Source organism: Nicotiana tabacum, chromosome 9 (assembly GCF_000715075.1).
Source record: "Nicotiana tabacum cultivar K326 chromosome 9, ASM71507v2, whole genome shotgun sequence".
Taxonomy (NCBI): Eukaryota; Viridiplantae; Streptophyta; class Magnoliopsida; order Solanales; family Solanaceae; genus Nicotiana; species Nicotiana tabacum.
Window position 1 is genome coordinate 123,763,111 of NC_134088.1, and position 22,291 is coordinate 123,785,401.

General features: G+C 39.9%; 1 pseudogene; it reads left to right on the forward strand.

Moving 5' to 3' along the window:
* LOC142164130 (uncharacterized) overlaps nucleotides 1–3,819 on the forward strand; it is a 36,165-nt pseudogene extending 32,346 nt beyond the window's left edge.
* Nucleotides 3,820–22,291: the final 18,472 nt, after the last annotated feature.

The window sequence follows — 22,291 nt, forward strand, 5'->3', positions numbered from 1 at the left end:
GGCCCTCAGATGCATTATTCCGACCAGCTAGCCTACAGTGCACCACCAACTCCTATTAGTGCACCTCCACTCCAGAGTTATCAGGGTGGTTATTCAGGTCGACAGGGCCAGCTTCAGGGTCAGCACTCACAGCAGCCGAAGTTATGTTATACTTGTGGTGATCCGAGGCACATTGCTAGATTTTTCCCTCGAGCAACAGGCAGCTCACAACATTAGAGTTCGCGTTCCATGGTCCCGACACCAGTTGTTGCACCACCTGCTCTGCCAGCCAGAGGCAGGGGTCAGCAGCCAGTGGTAGAGGCCAGACTATTAGAGGTAGAGGTCAGGTCGTTAGAGGTGGAGACCAGCCAGTTAGAGGCCATCCCAGGGACGTAGTTTAGGGTGGTGGGGCCCAACCCCGGTGTTATGCTTTCCTAGCCAGGCCTGAGGCTGAGTCATCCGACGTTGTTATAACAGGTACTGTTTCAGTTTGCAGTAGAGATGCTTTAGTTCTATTTGATCCGGGATCTACTTACTCCTATGTGTCATCCTATTTTGCTTCCTATTTTGTTGTGCCCCGTGATTCTTTGAGTGCTCCTGTGTATATGTCCACACCAGTGGGAGATGCTATTGTTATAGATTGTGTTTATCGTTCTTGTGTGGTCACCCTTGGGAGTTTTGAGACTCGTGTAGATATTCTACTTCTCGACATGGTTGATTTTGATGTCATACTGGGTATGTATTGGCTGTCACCTTATCATGCTATACTAGATTATCATACGAAGACGGTGACCTTAGCCTTGCGGGTTGCCTCGATTAGAGTGGAGAGGGAATCTTAGCCATTCTGCTAGCAGGGTTATCTCTAATGTGAAGGCTCGGCATATGGTCGAGAAGGGGTGTCTAGCTTATTTGGCTAATGTCTGCGATTCTAGTGCGGAGGTTCCTTCCATAGATTTGGTGTCGGTTGTTCGTGAGTTTCCAGAGGTGTTTTCTGCAGACCTGCCGGGGATGCCACCCGACAGGGATATTGATTTCTTCATTGATTTGGCTCCGAGCACTCAGCCTATTTCCATTCCGCCATATCGCATGGCCCCGCAAGAGTTGAAAGAATTGAAGGAGCAGTTGCAAGATTTTTTTGATAAGGGCTTTATTAGACCTAGTGTCTCGCCCTGGGGTGAACTTGTGTTATTTGTAAAGAAGAAAGATGGATCGATGAGGATGTGTATAGATTATCGGCAGTTGAACAAAGTCACCATCAAGAACAAGTATCCATTGCCGAGGATTGATGATTTATTTGATCAGCTTCAGGGTGCCATGGTGTTTTCAACGATTGATTTGAGATCTGGCTACCATCAATTGAGGATTAGGGCATCCGATGTTCCTAAGATAGCTTTTCGGACTCGGTATGGGCATTATGAGTTTCTAGTGATGTCATTTGGGCTGACAAATGCCCCAGCAGCATTCATGGATTTGATGAACCGGGTGTTCAAACCCTACTTGGATTCCTTTGTGGTTGTGTTTATTGATGATATCTTGATCTACTCCCACAGTCGAGAGGAGCATGAGCAGCACCTTCGGATCGTTCTTCAGACTCTAAAAGACAACCAGTTATATGCCGAGTTCTGAAAATGCGAGTTTTGGTTGAGTTCAGTTGCTTTATTGGGTCACGTTGTATCAGCAGAGATTCATAGTTTCCTAGGTTTGGCGGGCTATTACCGTCGATTTGTGGAGAGGTTTTCATCCATAGCAGCCCCATTGACCAGATTGACCCAGAAGGGTGCCCTGTTCAGGTGGTCAGACGAGTGTGAAACGAGATTTCAGAAGCTCAAGACTGCTTTGACTATGGCACCGGTATTAGTGTTACCCACAGGTTCAGGATCTTATACAGTATACTGTGACGCATCCCGTATTGATCTGGGTGCGGTATTGATGTAGGGTGGCAAGGTTATTGCATATGCTTCGCGAAAGCTGAAGGTTCACGAGAAGAATTACCCTGTTCATGATCTAGAACTGGCAGCCATTGTTCATGCGCTGAAGATTTGGAGGCACTATCTTTACGGCGTGCCATGTGAGGTATTCACTAATCATCGGAGCTTGCAGTATTTGTTCAATCAGAAGGAATTCAATTTGAGGCAGAGGAGGTGGCTGGAGCTATTGAAAGACTATGATATCACCATATTGTATCATCCTGGGAAGGCCAACATGGTGGCCGACGCTTTGAGTAGAAAATCAGTCAGTATGGGTAGCCTTGCATATATTCCAGTTGGTGAGAGACCACTTGCATTGGATGTTCAGGCCTTGGCCAACCAGTTCGTGAGGTTAGATGTTTCTGAGCCCAGCCGTGTTCTAGATTGTACAGTCGCTCGGTCTTCTTTGTTTGAGCGCATCAGAGATCGGCAAGATGACGATCCGCATTTACTTGTCCTTAGAGACACAGTGCGGCACGGTGGTGCCAGGCAGGTTACTGTTGGAGATGACCGAGTTTTTAGGATGCAGGGTCGTATTTGTGTGCCTAATGTGGATGGACTTCGTGAGTTGATCCTTGAAGAGTCCCACAGTTCCCGGTATTCTATTCATCCGGGCGCCGCCAAGATGTATCAGGACTTGAGGCAACATTATTGGTAGAGGCGAATGAAGAAGGACATAGTTGCCTATGTAGCTCGGTGCCTAAATTGCCAGCAGGTAAAGTGTGAGCATTAGAGACCTGGTAGTTTACTTCAGAGGTTAGAAATTCCAGAGTGGAAGTGGGAGCGTATCACTATGGATTTTGTTATTGGACTCCCACGGACTCAGAGAAAGTTCGATGCAGTTTGGGTCATTGTGGACAGGCTGACTAAGTCAGCACATTTCATTCATGTGGCATATTCCTCAGAACGATTGGTAGATATTTACATTCGTGAGATCGTCTATCTTCACGGTATACCCATGTCTATCATTTCTGATCAAGGTACGCAGTTTACCTCGCACTTTTGGAGGGAAGTACAACGTGAGTTGGGTACGCGGGTTGAATTGAGCACAGCGTTTCATCCTCAGACGGACGGGCAGTCCGAGTGTACTATTCAGATCTTGGAGGATATGCTCCGTGCTTGTGTTATAGACTTCGGAGGATCATGGAATCCGTTCTTGCCCCTTGCAGAGTTCGCCTACAACAACAGCTAACAGTCGAGCATTCAGATAGCTCCCTACGAGGCATTATATGGTAGGCGGTGTCGGTCGCCAGTTGGGTGGTTCGAGCCGGGAGAAACTCGGTTGTTAGGCACAAACTTAGTACAGGATGTCTTGGATAAGGTCAAGATTATTCAGGATCGACTTCGCACAGCTCAGTCCAGGTAGGAGAGTTATGCCGACCGTAGAGTTCGTGATGTTGCGTTCATGGTCGGAGAGAGAGTGTTACTTCGGGTATCACTCATGAAGGGTGTAATGAGGTTCGGAAAGAAGGGCAAGTTGAGACCTAGGTATATCGGACCTTTTGAGATTCTGGAGAGAGTGGGAGAAGTGGCTTACAGGCTTGCGTTGCCACCTAGTTTAGCAGCTATTCATCCGGTATTCCATGTGCCCATGCTTCAAAAGTATCACAGTGATCCGTCCCATGTGTTAGATTTCAACTCTGTCCAGTTGGACAAGGATTTGACTTATGAGGAGGAGCCGGTGGCAATTCTAGCCCGGCAAGTTCGCCAGTTGAGATCAAAGAATTACCCTTCCATTCGAATGCAATGGAGAGGTCAGCCTATTGAGGCAGCTACTTGGGAGTCCGAGTCCGATATGCGGAGTAGATATCCCCACCTTTTCACCAGCCCAAGTACTTTTCTATGTCCGTTTGAGGACAAACGGTTGTTTTAGAGGTGGAGAATGTGATGACCCAAAAGGTCATCTTATGTTTTAGAACTCGAATCTGCACTCTTAAGCCTTAAAAATCTTATTTTTACCCTCCTCGATTTGCATGCGCAATCCGGGCAGGTTTCCGGAAAGCTTTTATGTTGAAAACTAATGAAAATAAGAATTTTTACCTTAAAAGTTAATTTTAGTTGACTTCGGTCAACATTTTTGGTAAACGAGCTCGGACCCATGCTTTGACGGTCCCGGTAGGTCCGTATCGAATTATGGGACCTGGGCGTATGCCCGAAATCGAATTCGGAGGTCTCTAGCTTGAGTTATGAATTTTTGATGAAAATTAAAAGTTTGGAAATTATTTGTTTTTAAGAATTGACTGATATTTGGCATTATTAGTATCGGGTCCGTATTTTGGTTTCGGAGCCCGGTACAGGTTCATTATGATATTTAAGACTCATCTGTGAAATTTGGTGAGAAACAGAGTTGATTTGATATGATTCGGACGTCCAGTTGAGAAAATAGAAATTGTAAAGTGTTCTTGAGAATTTTATTTGATTTGGTGCTAAATTCGTAGTTCTAGGTGTTGCTTTGGCAATTTGATCGCGCGAGCAAGTCTATATGATGTTTTTAGACTTGCGTGCATGCTTGGTTTGGAGCCCCGAGGGCTCGGGTGCCATTCGGGCGATGCGCGAGTTAAGTTCTAACCTCAACAAGGCTGCTGGTGCACCAAATCTGGTGTGCCCGCACCTGCGAGCCTTTGGTCGTAGGTGCGAGCTTGCAGGTTCGACCAAGGCCTGGACTTTATTTTTTCGCAGATGCGGACTTCTCTCCGCATGAGCGGGACTGTAGAAGCGGAACGATGTACAGGTGAGGTGACGAGCATCTATGCGTCGTTGTCGAGTCATAGCATGCGAGTGAAATTCTATTCTTGTCTATTTTGTAGCCTTAAATTCTACTATCCCTGCTTATCGGGTTATTTGAAATGATGGGTGACTCATATCTGGTTTCACTGAGATTTGGTAACTTTCAAATATTGATTCAAGGTTGAGATTACATTGTGCTATTGATTATGGGTAAAATACTGATTTCTTTGTGATACTCTTATCTATCCATTGTTATTGATTTTGTGATTGGTGAGGAGGGGTGTAAAGCACAAAGGGTGATGCCGTGCATGCATTATTTATATTGTGAGGTTGAGAGTAAAAGCACGAAGGGTGATTCCATGATGTTCTATTTATTTATTTGGTGAGGTTGAGAGTAAAAGCACGAAGGGTGATGCCGTGCCGTTCTATTTATTTATTTGGTGAGGTTGAGAGTAAAAGCACGAAGGGTGATGCCATGCTGTTCTATTTATTTATTTGGTGAGGTTGAGAGTAAAAGCACGAAGGGTGATGCCGTGCCATTCTATTTATTTATTTGGTGAGGTTGAGAGTAAAAGCACGAAGGGTGATGCCGTACAGTTTTCTTTTGCTGTTTTAATTGCTCAATTCGTTTAAGGATTTTCTGTTTAATTCTGTCTTTTCATTATTCTCACTCTTTATGTTGTATTCCCCCACTGTATGTCCCCTTCCCATTATTTCTGCATTATTGCTTTATTTACTGTTGTTGCCACTAGCATGATTATATTGTTCAGGTTATATGTGGGTGTCTTGTCCTAGCCTCGTCACTACTTCGCCGGGGTTAGGCTCGACACTTATCAGTACATGGGGTCGGTTGTACTGATGCTGCACACTGCACTTTCTGTGCAGATTTTGTTACCGACTCAGGTTGATCGAGATTTGCTACTGGTCCGTTGTCCGAAGACTCAAGGTAGATTTGTCGGCGTTCACAGACCTTGAAGTCCCCGTCTATCTTTTATGTCCTACTGTTTTCTTTCATTCAGACAGTTGTATTTTTTTCAGACTATTACTTATAGTAAATTCTAGAATGGTCGTGAATTGTGACTCCAGATCCGGGTGGTAGTAATTAATATAGTTTTATGATATTCCGCACTTATTATATTTCATCTCAGTTAATTATTGTTATTTACTGAATGGAAATAAGAAATTAGTTTAACGATTTTCTAACGTTGGCTTGCCTAGCAAGTGAAATGTTAGGTGCCATCACAGTCCCGTCGGTGGAAAATTTTGGGTTGTGACATTTTAAATGAAAGACAAGTAAAACATAACCCACAATATATACTTTTAAAACATTTATATCAACCCAAGATTTTGGATAATATCATTCCATTTGCTTTAATTCATCGAAATCACTTTCGTCTCCTTAGGCCTAAACATAAGAAAATCATCCTTTGTCACGACCCGAAATTCCCACCTTCGGGACCGTGATGGCGCCTAACATTTCACTTGCTAGGTAAGCCAACTTTAGAATAATCTTATCTCTTTCTAAACAAATTAAATTAAACGAAAGTCAATTACTGAAATAAAGTGCGGAAGACCATAACTACCGAATCATCAAAATACATCCCCGAATCTGGTGCACGAGCTACTAGAATAATACAAATAAAGGTCTGAATAAAATTCAAGCTGTTTGAAAGATAATACATAGCTAAGATAAGATAGAAGGGGACTTCAGAACTGCGGGCGCTGTGCAGTTATACCTCAAGTCTCCTCTGGATAGCTGAATCCGAGCAAGTATATGGTACGCCGCTGGGACCAACTCCAAAATCTGCACAAGAAGTGCAGAGTGTAGTATGAGTACAACCGACCCCATGTACTCTATAAGTGTCGTGCCGAACCTCGACGAAGTAGTGACGAGGCTATGACAAGACACGTATGTAAACAACATGTACAAGCTTATACACATACGAAGCGACAATAACACAATAATTAACAATTATAAATTTGGGAGGGAACATGCGAAGGGGGATGATATAATAATTTCAGCAGGAGAAGTATCACGTAGCAGCCAATTAATTCTTCAAAAATAAAATGAGTAGCTGATAATATGAAAATGGCACAGCACCACCCTTTGTGCTTTTACTCTCATTCTTCCCATATATTGATAAATAAATAATAATAATTGGCACGTCATCACCCTTCGTTCTTTAACTCTCTTTGAAAATGGCACGACATCACCCTTTGTGCTTTTACTCTCTTTCTCACCATGGCAAGGATAATATAAATGGCACGGCATCACCCTTCGTGCTTTTACACTCTTCCTTATCATGAAAATAATAATATAAATTCGTAAGAGTATTTAAATGCGGGGATATATACTTATCAATTAATTCAATACTAGAATACCGACCTCACCTTCCAAAATATTCAACAATAATTAAACTAACAATAATCTCATGAAAAAATGGTCAAATAAACAATAATAACTTAAGCAGGAACATCTTTATTAAATAGAAAATTATTCACAATAAGCAAATTCCACCAGCATGCTTTGACTCAACCACAACGCATAAGTACTCTTCACCTCACATATACGTTGTACCCGCACATTAAATCGCGTAGCAAATAGACAAATAAGTCCTACTCCATCAAGTCAAGGTTAACCATGACACTTACCTCACTTCGCAACCAATTTCAAGATTCCAATAAACCTTTGCCTCGCAAATTCGTGTCTGAAAGCTTCAAATCTAGTCACAAACAATTCAATATACTCAACACGAATCGTAGGAATTAATTCCATATGAATTTACTAATTTTCCGGATTAAAATCTGAAATTCATTTTAAAAATTGATAGTGGGACCCACGTCTCAGATCCCAAAAAAACTCACGAAATTCGAACACCCGTTCTGATACGAGTTCAACCATACAAAAATTATCGAATTCCGACATCGGATTGACCTTCAAATCATAAATTTCATTTTTTGGAAAGTTTTCCAAAAATTTCAATTTTCTTCCATCTAAATCCGAAATAAATGATGAATATACACATGGATTATATAATCACTATATGATAAAGAACACTTACCCAGTTCAAAATCGTAAAAAACTCCTTTGAAATCGCCCCTAGGCCGAGCTCTAATGGAGGGTTTGTGAAATATGGGGAAAATCTCATTTTTAGGTCTGTTTTAATCACTTGCGCCAGGCCTTCTTCGCGTTCGCGAAGGGCCTGTCGCGTTCGCGATGTGTAGCAAACCCAAGTGGCCTTTGCGTTCGCGAGATACCCTTCACGTTCGCGAAGGCTTACACCCACCAGCCTACGCGTTCGCGAGCCTTGTGCCGCATTCGCGAAGAATATTGATCAGTTCCCCTCCCCTAGGTCCACAAAGCTACGCGTTCGTGATACAATGTTCGCGTTCGCGGAGGGCAGCCACCCTCCACTTCGTGTTCGCGTACAGCCCTTCGCGTTCGCGTAGGGTAAAATCCCATCCAGCCCAGTTCACTCTTCGCGTTCGCGAGAGTGCCTTCGCGAATGCGAAGAAGCAAACCAGATGACAGATGAAGCTAATGAAAAATCAGATTTTTTAAGTCCCAAACCACCCGTAGCCTATCCGAAATTCACCGAGCCTCAGGGCTCCAAACCAAACATGTACACAAGTCCAAAAATATCATACGAACTTGCTCGCGCGATCAAAATACCAAAATAGCACCTAGAACTACGAATCGGACACCAAACTAAATGAAATCTTCAAGAAAACTTTAGAACTTCTATTTTCACAACCGGAGGTCCGAATCACGTCAAACTAACTCTGGTTTTTACCAAATTTGACAGTCAAGTCATAAATATAGTAATGGACCTATTTCGTATTCTGGAACCAGAATACGGACCCGGCATTAATAAAGTCACACATTAGTTAAATCTCTTAAGTCATTAAACCATTAAACTTCAAACTTTCGACAACAAGCGATAACTCGAGTTAGGGACCTCCGAATTCGATTCCGGACATATGCCTAATTCCTAAATCATGATACGGACCTACCAGAACTGTCAAAACACTACTCCGGGCTCGTTTGCTCAAAATGTTGACCGAAGTCAACTCAGTTGAGTTTTAAAGCTCTATTTTCAGATTTTAATTAATTTTTCATATAAAAACTTTTCGAAAAATTTTACGAATTGCGCACGCAAGTCGATGAATGATGAATAGTACTATTCGAGGTCATAGAACATAGAAATGAATGTTTAAATTAAAGATGACATTTTGGGTCATCACATCCTAACATTTCACTGGGAGTACTATACCATCACCGACATAAGAAGGTCAACTAGGTTATGTACCTAGCGGCAAGTATCATATACCCTACTTGCTCATGTCGTCTCATCGTAGTGTCGTACAAATTGACTCATCCATGCTAATAATAGCACTAAATAGTACTCTCTCGAGGGAGAGCACTCTATCATAGTCTATACCATAAAGTGATCATCTACGCCTACACCGGCATGTGTAGTTTCGTGACAATGAACACAATATATCCGAAGTCAATCTTGGTGAAAATAAGTAACTCCCAAAACATTTGATACTTCAAAAATAGATTCATAGCATAGTAGCTTCAAATGATCTATTTTTATAAACTCATAGCATTTATAGAAAATCTAAATCATTTGAACAAAAATTAAATAAACAACCTTTTACATGCTACAACCTTTAGCAATTTAACATCAATATTTAAAAGATACACAAGTGCTATTATGTTCGTCAATTTCCCAAAAGAAGTACTTTTCATGAAAACTTATCTTTAGCACTCAAATATGTATACTCTAGTCAATACGCAAGTTTTGATAAAAACTTATAACATTTACCTTGAGTGTCATTTTGCCAATAAGATTTAAAATAAAATTTTATAAAATGGCATGACACTACATATGCAATATAATATTCTAGTACATGGAGACATCCGTACTTGTTTGTCCCCACAAGCATGAAAGCATATTTGCAAACAACTTAAGTATTAACTCGAAACATGCTTTTAGAGAAAGTCCTTCAAGAAGAGTAAGTTTTAATCAACTTACCTCGCTTTTACTTTATTAATATTCACAAGCCTTCAATCCTCCTCCATCATTCCAATGTTGATTAAAATGCTCAACATCACCAACAAGTCGATATCTACAATTAGATATCCTAATTACATCAAAGTATGACCTAAGATATTGATCAATATCCATATATGGCTCATAAGTTGGCTACAAGCCTCCAACTTTACTATTCATCGTCTTTCATAATCAACACTTGTAAAATATACAATTCGGGTGATTACTTAGTTGATCACTTCCAATTTTTGCTAACAAATAACTCCATATGTTCATTGTATTCATTAGTTTCATCGGCAAGATTAATACTCATCTTCTCTCATATATTCTCAAAAGTATTATTCATGCCATGAACTAGAGTTTTATATCTAATATTTCAACCATTAAAATTTGTAACAAATGCTTCAAATACTTCTAACCACTCATAATAAACGAGTTTGAAACATTGAAATTATCTCTAGTAGCTCAATCTTGAAAAATCACAACTTTGGTGATTTTAGTATTCTTGAGGATTTGATGATGAAATATAGTATTTGGATGCAAGAGTGATGTTAGAACTCATGCATATTGAGTAAGAATCGACCCAAAATATCATTAACAACTTACCTTGGTTGATTGGACTTGATTTGAGCTTAAAATCGCCCCTTCACCTCAAGAACCCTAACCCCTAATACTTAAAAAATACTCTCCTCCCCCGACTTTGTATTTATAGGCCCAGATTTTTGGGTTTCAGATGCATCCTCGGATGCTATGGCAGCACTTCACTGCCAGCCATTCTTTCGGATGCGGCCCCGGATGCTTCGCATCCGCAGACTCCTCTGCCAGCCTTTGGTAATATGGTCATAACTTCTTGTAGGAATGTCCAAATGACAAACGGTTTAAAGATTTAGAAACTAGACTCGAAAATCTTTAATTTGATTGGTTTTCCATCACATAAATCCTTATAAATAAGTAGATATGATCTTCCAAAATTTGGTCTTATACGTACTCATTTGGAACTTTAGTCTATCATGTAATTTCCAACTTGACTTGGACTTAGAGCTATCCTTAGACCCCACATCACTTATAATATGCCTCGTACACTTATTATCATATTCAATTGATATCTATCATATTAATAGTCCTCGTCAGCACACAAAATAATATAATTAGCGTACATAAACTTTTTTAATAGCGCTTAAGTACTTTGAAATTTTTCGAGGTGCTACATTCTCCTCCACTTAAGAACATTCATCCTCGAATGTTTTGCAAGTCATTTCTAAGAATATATTTACCATCCTTTTACCTCCAACCATTATGCATAGGCACTTATGACTACATGGGTCTTATACTTTCTTTCCAAAATCTCAACTTACTTATGGCCCTCAAAATTTGTCTATCTTTACAAATTCTTAAAATTTTCGGCAGAGTTTCCCTTGCAATTGGGACTATCAAAAAAACTATTTAACCTATCTATAACAAGCCTCCACACGGGCATCAATAACAATATAGCTCAACAACTAGAAATATAGAACATGATGAACTCTTTAGGCTCTCACGACCTTACATATACCATAAGTGCATCAAATATATACTTTTGTACTTTGAGTATTTACATACTTGCATACTGCTCAATATTAATAATAGTCACTCGACATAGTACCCATATCACTACTGAACATATGTGTAGTCCTTTATCTTGAATACGTCAACTTGTACTTGAACAGTATCTTCAAGTAAACTAAAATCTCTCTATGATTGGAAATTTTACAAATTTCATAATGTAGAATAGCACATTTTCATGCTACCTAAATTCTCAGCTTCCTCGAAGCTATGGCTCATGCTTGGTGAGAGAAAAATTATATTGCCCACTTGGTACCTGTAAACTTATCCATTCCTACTTATAGTCTCGAAAGTTTCTTATAACCAATACTTTCAGATTTTATCGACTTTTCGAGCGGAGTGGGAAATTGTTAAAAATTGATTTATTATGAGTATTAGAGTATATATTTATGGATTTGCACATTGATTGACTTGTTTTGGAGTGACGGACATCGGTTTGGGGTGTTAGAGTGGCGTTGGAGCCGGATTATGGAACTTTAGCGTGAGGTAAGTCTCCTGTCTAACTCTATGAGGGGGAAACAACCCCTAGGTGTTGTATTCGATAATTTCTATTTGTTGCGGGGGCTACGTACGCACGAGATGACGAGAGTCCGTACGTAGCTATATTCACGTTATTGTGTAGGGTAGACTCAGGTTAACGCCATGCTATAACTATACTATTTGAGTTATTTCTGGCCTATTAAATTCCTTAACTTCACATTACTACTTGAGACTAGACGTGCATAGAGTGATAGACTTGCTATCGTAGAGATTTGACGAGTTTCATGACTAGCCGTGGAATAATTATACTCCTCTTACAAATTTCTCCTGCATTATGCGTTCTCATCGAAAGGTTTCCTCAAAGATCCTTATAACTCACATGTCCCTTCGTGAGTGGGGTTAAGGACCCGTTAAAGTTTCTTATTCTAATGGGATCGGGCCGTTTGCCTCGACAGGATAGATACATCTATGGTTCGTGCCGTTCAACCCTCAGCAGTGCACATATCTTATGGGATCGGGTCGTTCGCCTCGGCAGGATTATGTATCACACTCTCATGGGAGCGGGCCCTTCGCCTCGAAAATATATATATAATAGATGTATCAATGGTTATATACCAGACTATGATGGGATCGGGCCGTACGCCTCGGCATTTCTATGAAACACTTCTATGGAAACGTGCGTATCCTTTGTCAAAAAGCCAGTGTATCTGGGAGTTTTTCCTGATTTGAGTTATGACGACCCATCAAGTGAGGTCCTTTTTATATATATACATGCTCCGGTTGAGGAGGAAATTACTAATTAAGAGCTTGAGTTTATTGTAGAGAAGAGGATTGTACCACGTATTTATACTTGTTCATTTCATTTATTTACTCTGCCCCATATTTGTTTACTTCTTATTGTATCTGTCTTATTAGACCACTAGTAAGTGTCGATGTCGACCCCTCGTCACTACTTCTCTGGGGTTAGGCTAGATACTTACTGGGTACGCGTTGATTTACGTACTCATACTACACTTGTTGCACATTTTTGTGCAGGTACATATATATCTGGTGGTCTTCTGGGCGCAGAAGCAAGGATGTTGCGGGGACTTACCGTGAGCTGCATTTCATGTTACGATCCGCAACCTGTAGAGTCTCCATCAGAGTTATTTATATTTTTCTGTCTAATTTGTACTCCGGACAGATGTTGTATTGTATTACATTTTTTAGTTGATGCACATGCACTTGTGACACCGGGTTTTAGGGGTGCTTATAGGTGGTTTATTATTGTAGTCGTGAAAATATTATTAGTTACCCTGTAAAAATTATATTTCTTACTACTTAATTGATGAAATTATGATTTCAAAAATACTAAAATGAGTAATTAAGTTAATCATCCATTGTTGGCTTGTCTGATGGCGGTGTTAGGTGTCATCACGACCTTTAGTGGATTTTGGGTCGTGACAGCTTGGTATCAGAGCCTTAGGTTCACTTAGGTCTCACGAGTCATGAGCAAGTCTAGTAGAGTCTTGCGGATCGGTACAGAGACATCTGTACTTATCTTCGAGAGGCTACAGGGCTGTTAGGAGAACTTCCCTTCTTGATTCCTCATCGTGCAATTTGATTCCTTTGAGGCTTGTGCCTTTATTTACTTCCTACTCATTCATATACGATATTAAACCCCCCGGGTCAATTGAGTACTGAGGAGTTGCAGTGGTACAACAGACGTGGAGCAGGATGTTTCTCTTTGCGCATTCAAGCAAGTTATTATCGTCTTCTTGCAGAAGGATGTTCTGTCATTTTAGCTCAGTAGCTATATTTTGGATGGTTTTGAGGTTATGCACATGTTGCTATGATGTTCATGAGTTATTATCTCACGGTATTGATGTAATGGTAGGGTGCTCACTTATGTGCCGACGCATTGTATGACTTGAAAGAAGGATTTCTCAGCACATGATGTAGAGGTTCGGCATTTAGTTCTAATAAAGAAAAGGCAACCGTACTATGAATATTCAAGTTTAGGTTAATGGAGTGATGAGACACAATATTTTGGAGTGTGGTGGAATTATTAATTGTGATGTGGTGTCATCATCCTTGTTGAACGCGCTAAGGTTTGCCGGTGTTATGGTCTTCACCAATTTGCCTTCGGGGCAGGGTATTGTGGAATGGTGCCTGAGAAACAGTCGTCAGAGATAGCAGAGTGTAGCGATTTAGGAATCGAATTGGTAATTCTAGTATTTGTGGCTCAAGAAAGATGATCTTCTAGAAGGTTTAGAGTCGGTAGCGACTCATTTGTTCAAGTGCTACAGGTATGGATTGATTTGGGGCAATATTCGGGCAGCAAAGTATGAGGAAAGGCATGGCGAAAGTTGTCTCACGGTGGTTGAATTACTAGCAGGTCGAGTATGAAAAGCGGAAGTCGAGTAGTTGCTTAAAGGAGAGTGTTTAATCAAAGTGGAAGAGTGACGGAGTAGCATATGGGTTCTGTGGTAGGATATCCACACATCTTGAGGAAAGTTTACAGCAATCTGGGAATCCATGTTGGGCAATGACTAGGTCCACGGATTTTATTTGGATGCAACATGACTTAGAGTTTGTAATGTATTGTTGGACTTTTAGTTGATGTCAATGGGGTAGAAGGAATCTTGGTGGGTTCCAGGTTTATGTAATTGCAACTTCAAGCTAAGTGGGGGGAGTCCCACCATCTACGATTGGATCGCATGGTTGTCTGCTTGTGCGGTTTCTGGTGGGGTATCATAACTAAGGAAAGAAAATATCAGTGGTAATTCGAGCAATGGATTTGAGGACGGTGTGCTATATTTGGCCTTATCTATTCATAATCAGGTTTTGGGAAGACTCAAAGTTTATGCTTCTTGTGGGGGTTATATGCAAGGAAAGAAATTCAGCCGATTGCTTCTTTGAGAAGGTGTTCATGTGCTAGAAGGGCCTTGGAGTTTGATTATATTCGGGAACAATTCAGAGTGGGTGACTCTCAACAACGGTCCTAGTGGGTTCAAAAACATTAAAGTGTGGTGCCTAACGATTTCGACTTCGTGGCATGGTTAAGTATCAAGCTTTTGCAGTGGATTATGAAAGGGGCTTGGAGTGTTCTATGTTGTCATCGGTATGCGGCGTAGCTTTGGAGGAATGTGAGAAAATAACTTCGGATTCATAGAGGAATTATCAGAATGGGTGTACCAGTTGAAGATGCGAATATGCGCACAAGGAGGGCATGAGATGGTTCGTGGGTTTTGAGACAGCGTTATCTCGTGAAATAGGGTCACTCAGGATGAGTGCGGATCAAGTTCGTTATATTTTGAATGGAGCTATTATTATTTCTAAGGCAAGTCCAGAGTAAATTGGAAGAAGTTGGGTCAGTTAGTAATAGTTGAATCAACATGATTGTGGCAGTGATCAGTTTCTTCAACGTGAAGTTATACGTGTAGTTTGTGGTTGCACACTTGGGCTTGAGCGCCATCACCACTTGGTTGATTTGGGAGGTATTTGATTCGAATGGCTTGTTATGTGTAGATGGATCCTGGAAGAGTTATGGGGGTTTAGACCACTACTTGAGGATTGTATTTTCTGCGGTTATGGGAATTCAGTCGCGTGTTGCAATGGTTCTCCTGAAATGAGTTAAGTGAAAGATTTCTATATGATGGAGTGTTTATTCTATTAGTGGTTTAGGAGTTATGATGGAATTCTTGTACTCTCGCGTATTGACATGTTATGTGCAGTGAGCGGCATGGGAATTGAAAGTTGAGGATCAAGGTTGCGGTTCGGCGTTGACAAGAATGTCACAAGCTCGGATGAGCAGGAAAGAATTAAGATGTTTAGAGTAAGCTGGTATTGTCTGAGCGTCACCTGAGAACGGTGTCCTGTGTTAGAGGCTTTGTGTACTGATTTGCGGATTCTCGATTCGCTTTGCAGAATTATATGGCCGGTGGTATGGATATGCAGACTTTGCTACCTGGTGCGGGAGGTCATGGGGGCATATCCCACGGGAAGATTGTATAAGTGTGACATGAAGTCACTTGATTGATTAAAGATTGAAACCAAGTATGGGGATTATGGTACTATCGCTAATGTGAGAGAGTTTATACCTGAGGGGCATTCTATTCCTTGGGCTGTTGACCGTGTGAGTTTGTTTCGAATTTGACAGTTATTCTTATATGTCATGGAAAAGGGTTATTGTGGATCCTTGAAAGATTATTAGCCAGTATGGTACGATCAGAATCGGTTTGAGGTCCGTTGGTGGGTCTAAATGTGTATGTGCGCTCTACACCAGGCCGAGTGTGTTCATTCAGCATAGCATTTCTTATGGAGGAGTATTCGGGCATTGAAAGTTAATTTCGTCGTCAACTATTTCATGTAATACTCTAATGTGCCATGTGGGTTATGAAACGACTTGATTATTCGCACATGTGTTGAGGTCCCGCGTAGCGGTGGTGTTACGTGGGCAGGATGGCTCTTGAGATGCAGGTCAAATATCGTACCTTAGTTGTGCTTGAGTTTCGTAGCGTATGGCGCTATCTGTCTCCCCAGAATTTGTACTATGCACTTGGTGTGCTTGTGGTCGACATTCGGGTATTTTGTAAGTATGAGCATTCTAGCTCGGTAGGTATTTCGTTATTGATTACTATGTTGGATCGGGTGGCACGCCGCCACGGGTATCATGGTTGGATCGAGTTGCATGCCGCAACGGTATCATATGTGGATCAGGTTGCACGCCGCAACAGTGTAATGTTGAGTACAGTTCCCCAATATCTATTCTTGTGTGTTTTGTTTCTCATTTTCTGAGGAAGGTTCATAACATTTTTCGGTTGTTTAATTAGTTACGTGGGTTGAGTAGTTCTTTCCAGAGTTCGTTTTCCTTATGTATCATATTCGAGTTTGTAGTTTGTTGGCGCATTATGGCATCATATGAGATCTTGGTCAATGTTTGAGGTGGCTTATTGCAGAGCAGCTAGACGAGATTTTTGGACCTCAAATCAGTGCAATCTGATTTATATAAGGTAAATTAAAGAGCAAATATCGTTATCCAGTTCAGAATGAGTTGATGTCCCTTAACAGGAGGAGAGGCTCCATTATTTGTTGATTCGGCAGGTGATTATTAGTTTCTACAGATCTCTTCCGTCGTGGCAGTAGTGCATGAGTTGAAACATGGCTTATATATGTTATGAGGTATACTACGGGATTCGAGTCTGTGAAAATTTCAACTGTTGTTCTTGGGGGAGATTGCCTTGGGCAAATGAGTTATGTGGTGCATGGTGTGATTTCAGCGGAGGAGCATGGTCACGTTGGGTTCAATGTCTGGTGATTGATACGGTGCTCGTGTGTTAGAATGTGGTATCGTGGAGAATTCTGGATATTGGAATTTGGTTCTAAAGCTTGTTAGCTAAAGTAGCGGGAAGGATCTTCAGTCTGACTTGAGCTGATATGCTCAACTGGATTGTGGTGGCATGGGTAGGTGCACGAGGTGTTAAACAGAGATTTTTGACAACTCCGGAGTAGTTCTTAGCACGTTCGAGGACAAACGTATGTTTAAGTGGGAGAGAATGTAACGACCCGACCGGTCATTTTGAGCTCTAGCGCATCATTCAGCGGTTTGAGGCCTTGAGTAGCTTCACTTCAGGTATTATGACTTGTGCGCGTGGTCGGAATTTAATTTCAGAAGTTTGGAGTTGATTTGGAGAGAAATCTCAAATTTCGGAAGCTTTAAGTTAGAAGAATTGACTAAGGTTGGACTTTTGAGTAAACGACCTCAGAATCAGGATTTGAAGGTTCCAATAGATTCGTATGATGATTTCGCACTTGGTGTATGTTCAGATTGAGTATCGGGTCGCCCGGGAGTATTTCGACGCTTATTGAGGAGAGTTGGCATTTTGAAAGTTTAAGAATTTCGTAAGTTTGGTTTGAAGTGGATTCTGATGTTATCAATGTCCGTTTGGGGTTACGATCCTTGGAATAGCTTCGTTATGTCATTTGTGGCTCGTGTGTGAAATTTGAAGTCATTCCGAATTGATTTGATAAGTTGCGTCGGATGTAGAAGTATGAAGTTTTAAAGTTCATTGAGCTTGAATTGGGGTGATATTTGTGGTTTTAACATTGTTTGATGTGATTTAAAGGATCGACTAAATTCGTATGATGTTTTAGGACTGGTTGGTATAATTGGTCGAGGTCCCGGTGGGGCGGGTAGATCTCGAATGGTTAACGGATTGAATTTGACCTTATGAAAATGTTGGTGGCAGCATATCTGGTGTAACCGCACCTGCGAGGTTTTGGCCACAGGTGCGGAGCCGCAGAAACGGCACTGTGTCTACAGAAGCGACCTTTGGACTAAGCTTGGCCGCAAATGAGAGTGTATTTCCGCATCTGCGAGCCTGCAGATGCGAAGGAGACTCCGCAGAAACAGAAAACGAGAGGGGCAGTTGGGTCACAGAAGCAAGGATGTTGCAGGGACTTACCGTGAGCTGCATTTCATATTACGATCCGCAGCCTGCAGAGTCTCCATCAGAGTTATTTATATTCTTCTGTCTAATTTGTACTCCAGACAGATATTGTATTGTATTATATTTCCTAGTTGATGCTCACGCACTTGTGACACCGGGTTTTAGGGGTGCTTATAGGTGGTTCATTATTGTAGTTGTGAAAATATTGTCAGTTACCCTGTAAAAATTCTATTTCCTACTACTTAATTGATAAAAATTATGATTTCAAAAATATTAAATGAGTAATTAAGTTAATCATCCATTGTTGGTTTGCCTGACGGCGGTGCTAGGCGCCATCACGACCTTTAGTGGATTTTGGGTCGTGACATTTAATATTCTCTAATCATCAAAACTATTTTGGAATGTTCTTTTATTCCTTCCAAAGATTAATAAGATATTTGTCTCAGATTTATCCATCATATATATATATGATAATTTAATACCCCCACTTTCGCTCATACCTTTAGAGCTCACGTTAGATTCATAACTTGATAACTATTGTTACCGACAAGTTTACTCAAAAAATATAATTCCACTCACTTCGTTCGATTTCATGACACTAGTTTGCCATCTACTCGCGGACATCCGTGTTCCAGTTTTATTTTTTAACTTTTACCAATTCCTTCACACTATTGAGTATGTTGTGATATTTTTCTACCAAAAACTTGGGATTGCATTTATTTTCATGCGCACCATAGACATGCTACCATAGCTCGTAAGCCTTCAACAGTCGAGAGTCATCATTATCACGATGGTACTTGTACACTTTTAATATTAATGCTCTTCTTTGAACCCATGCCCTTTATTCGCACACTTTATTTTTGTATAGAAGAGTCTCTTCTCATTCAAGAATGCGCATTACATTACCCTTTTCTATTTCATCTCATGCTAAGTGTGCACATATTAAAATACACTCTTATTCCACTTAATCCCACGTACAATTCAATGTACTTCCTTGTTCTCTGCCAACACTTGAATTTAATTCAAATTGCACATGTCCCCAAAGTTGTAGGAATACATTCGAGTTGCCCATTAAGTCTTTGACTATCAGACATAACTTTTAACATCCCTGATGCAGAACATCGTAACTATTACTTGTAATGATTCCTTGATTCTCTACAAATACTTTATGGTAATTGTACTCATTCCATCATGAAGTTACCGAAGGTTTTCTCTTCATCTTGACTCTAGTAAATAAAATATCTTATTTCTCAATTCATTACTTTTAAGGTGAATATTTTCTGTTCCGATGCTCCCCAACTTAAGAGTAAACCCAATTCAAATTCTTACTTGCCACGCGAAGTCATTATTAAAATTCTATCTCACATAAAACTTTTCATTGACAATCAATTTGTTCACCCACTACAATAGGCTATTTATCCCGCCCAATTAGAAATCTTTGTTTTACCGCTTCAATCTTTCATCGTACATTAACTTTTATTTCATCATTATGTCAATATGCTCATTATTCTGACAATAGGATAGATTGGTTATACTCATAGGAACTTTCTTTGTTCATTTTTGTATCCAAGTATCACGTTGCTACTAGCTGCAACATATATTGCTAAGGGTCTTTATTTTCCAGCCTTATGATATCATTATAGTTAACACTTCACTCTTTCATGTTCACTCTGCCATTGAAATCTCTTCTCACATTTCATCCTTCAATCCATGCTCTAATACAGTTCTAGCAAGTATGACTACCTTGCGCCTCTCATCTCATGCTTAAATATGTTGAACAAGTGTGACTCCCTTAGGCTAAATCTACATATCATTATATAACTTTTCACAATATATACTATTTTCACAATATTAAACGTAAGAATTACACATTCTATATTTATGCCAACATCGTGTTCTCAAGCCGCATATATATATATATATATATATGAGATTCCGTAGTGTATATCTCAGAAATTATATTTCTTGCTATTAAGTCCTTTCATAAAACTTTATTTCGATGGTATCCCACTGAGTACACTAATATTTGTGATAAAGATATCATGCCTGTAGGGTCTTATTACTTCATATCTTCATCATAATGCGAACTCTTTTGGCCATAGCTAGTACCACATATTTACATCAACACGTTTCATATGATAAATATATACTTGCATATTTTTCCATTCTTCATGGTATCGTTGACCTCGTCTATACACATTCATGTAGGGATTTATGATACATTATCATTTAGTCTTAGAATTCTTGTAACTTTTCAATCTCCAAATCCGTACCACAACCGTTTTCAATCTTTGTTTTGAGCCTTACGTCGTACACCTTATATGTATAAATTTCCAACAACTTTAACTTAGCCCATGAGCCATTTCAATATTTATTCTTCTTAAATCATAAGGATCTGTTTACTCACAAGTTAACTGCTCTTTCAATGTCGGGCACATATAGAGTTGCTTTGACATCACTCTTGGAGATTCTCAATTTTTTATCATTTCAACAGAATAAAATAAGACATACCTCGACTAGAAAAAACTCAAGATTACCATTTCACGTCATTTTATTTTCCTTCTCTTGCAACATATATTGCTTCATACAAGATCCAAGATTACACCATTTGTGCATCCCATGCCTTAATATTTTCACGCTTACCCATTTAAGTTCACATACTTTATCCTCGCATACCTTGGTATGCATAATTAGAGGACTTTTATTTGTATCACATTCATCATCTGGAGGAACTCAAGGTTATCATGCCCATCTTTTACATATGGCATGCTTCGTCTATCCTCAACTCGTACTTACACGTGGCACTTTATTTCTTGTGTATCACTTCTATTACGTATGACACAATCATGACGATAACCTATCATGCTCATAGGAAACCCAGCGTCTAGTATAATTAAGGTTCATTTCCCTCATCCTGTAACATTCCCTTTTCGAATGATCAAGAAAGTCTTTTTCTTTTTCTTTTGGGAATGTGTCTTTGGTCATTATTGACATTGTTTTAATCATGCCATACTTTTATGAGTCATACTATGTTTACCACAAACTTGAATGATTCACATTCACTTATCAATTAGACCCATATCACCTCTCTATATCTTGTCAAGATAATTTAAGATGTAACATCTTCATTACAATATTCTTTTTTTGTGTACCTTTGCTTAACTCGTTAATGGTGACTACCATAGTAAACAGACGCTCCAACATCTTGACCAACAATCTTGAATTAAAATTTATGGTCTAACATAGGTGCCCTTATTCACATCCTTTAGTAAAATTCTTTATAAGTCAGGACACCATCTTGACAATACTAGATGACATTATCACCTTGTTTTTTTCCATGATTTCTCAGTATTCGACTGATAATCCTTATTCACCAAAGTCATACGTGTTGACTGTATCAATCCCAATCTATTCTCAACTTATCCTTCCATTTTGAACAAATCTGGCACTTCCTAGATATTAGCCTAAACATCTTGTATTATAACTTGAACCTTGACCTTTATTCTCGTCACTTCCATATCTTCCTCATCAAGTAATCAATACGATCGAGAATTCGTACTCTCACTTCAGGCACAAATGCACGATATAGAGTATGAAGAAAGTGAAACTCCCTAGATGTCATTGTAGCCTCCCTGGTATAAGTGTGGCTGATAACACACCGATAAAAAGGACTCTACATGACACGGCTCCATACACTTCCTAGGACTCGACTTAGAACCTAGTACTCTGATACCAAGTTTGTCACGACCCAAATCCATGTGACTGGCACCTGGCACACTACCCGACCCGAGTGAACCAACCCATATTTCAAGACTAATTATAATTGCGGAAGCCAATTGAAAATCTTGTACATTTTCAAATCAAGTCACAACATATTTTTTATTTCCAAAATCATACATGAAACCTTTTATAAAAATGATATAATCAAATTAAATGATTATTCCTTTATGCATGACGTCCACAATCCTATTTTTACAATCCCACAACTATCTATGGAGCCTCTATACCAAAGAATAGAACCAACACTTGGAGTAATTCCAACAAA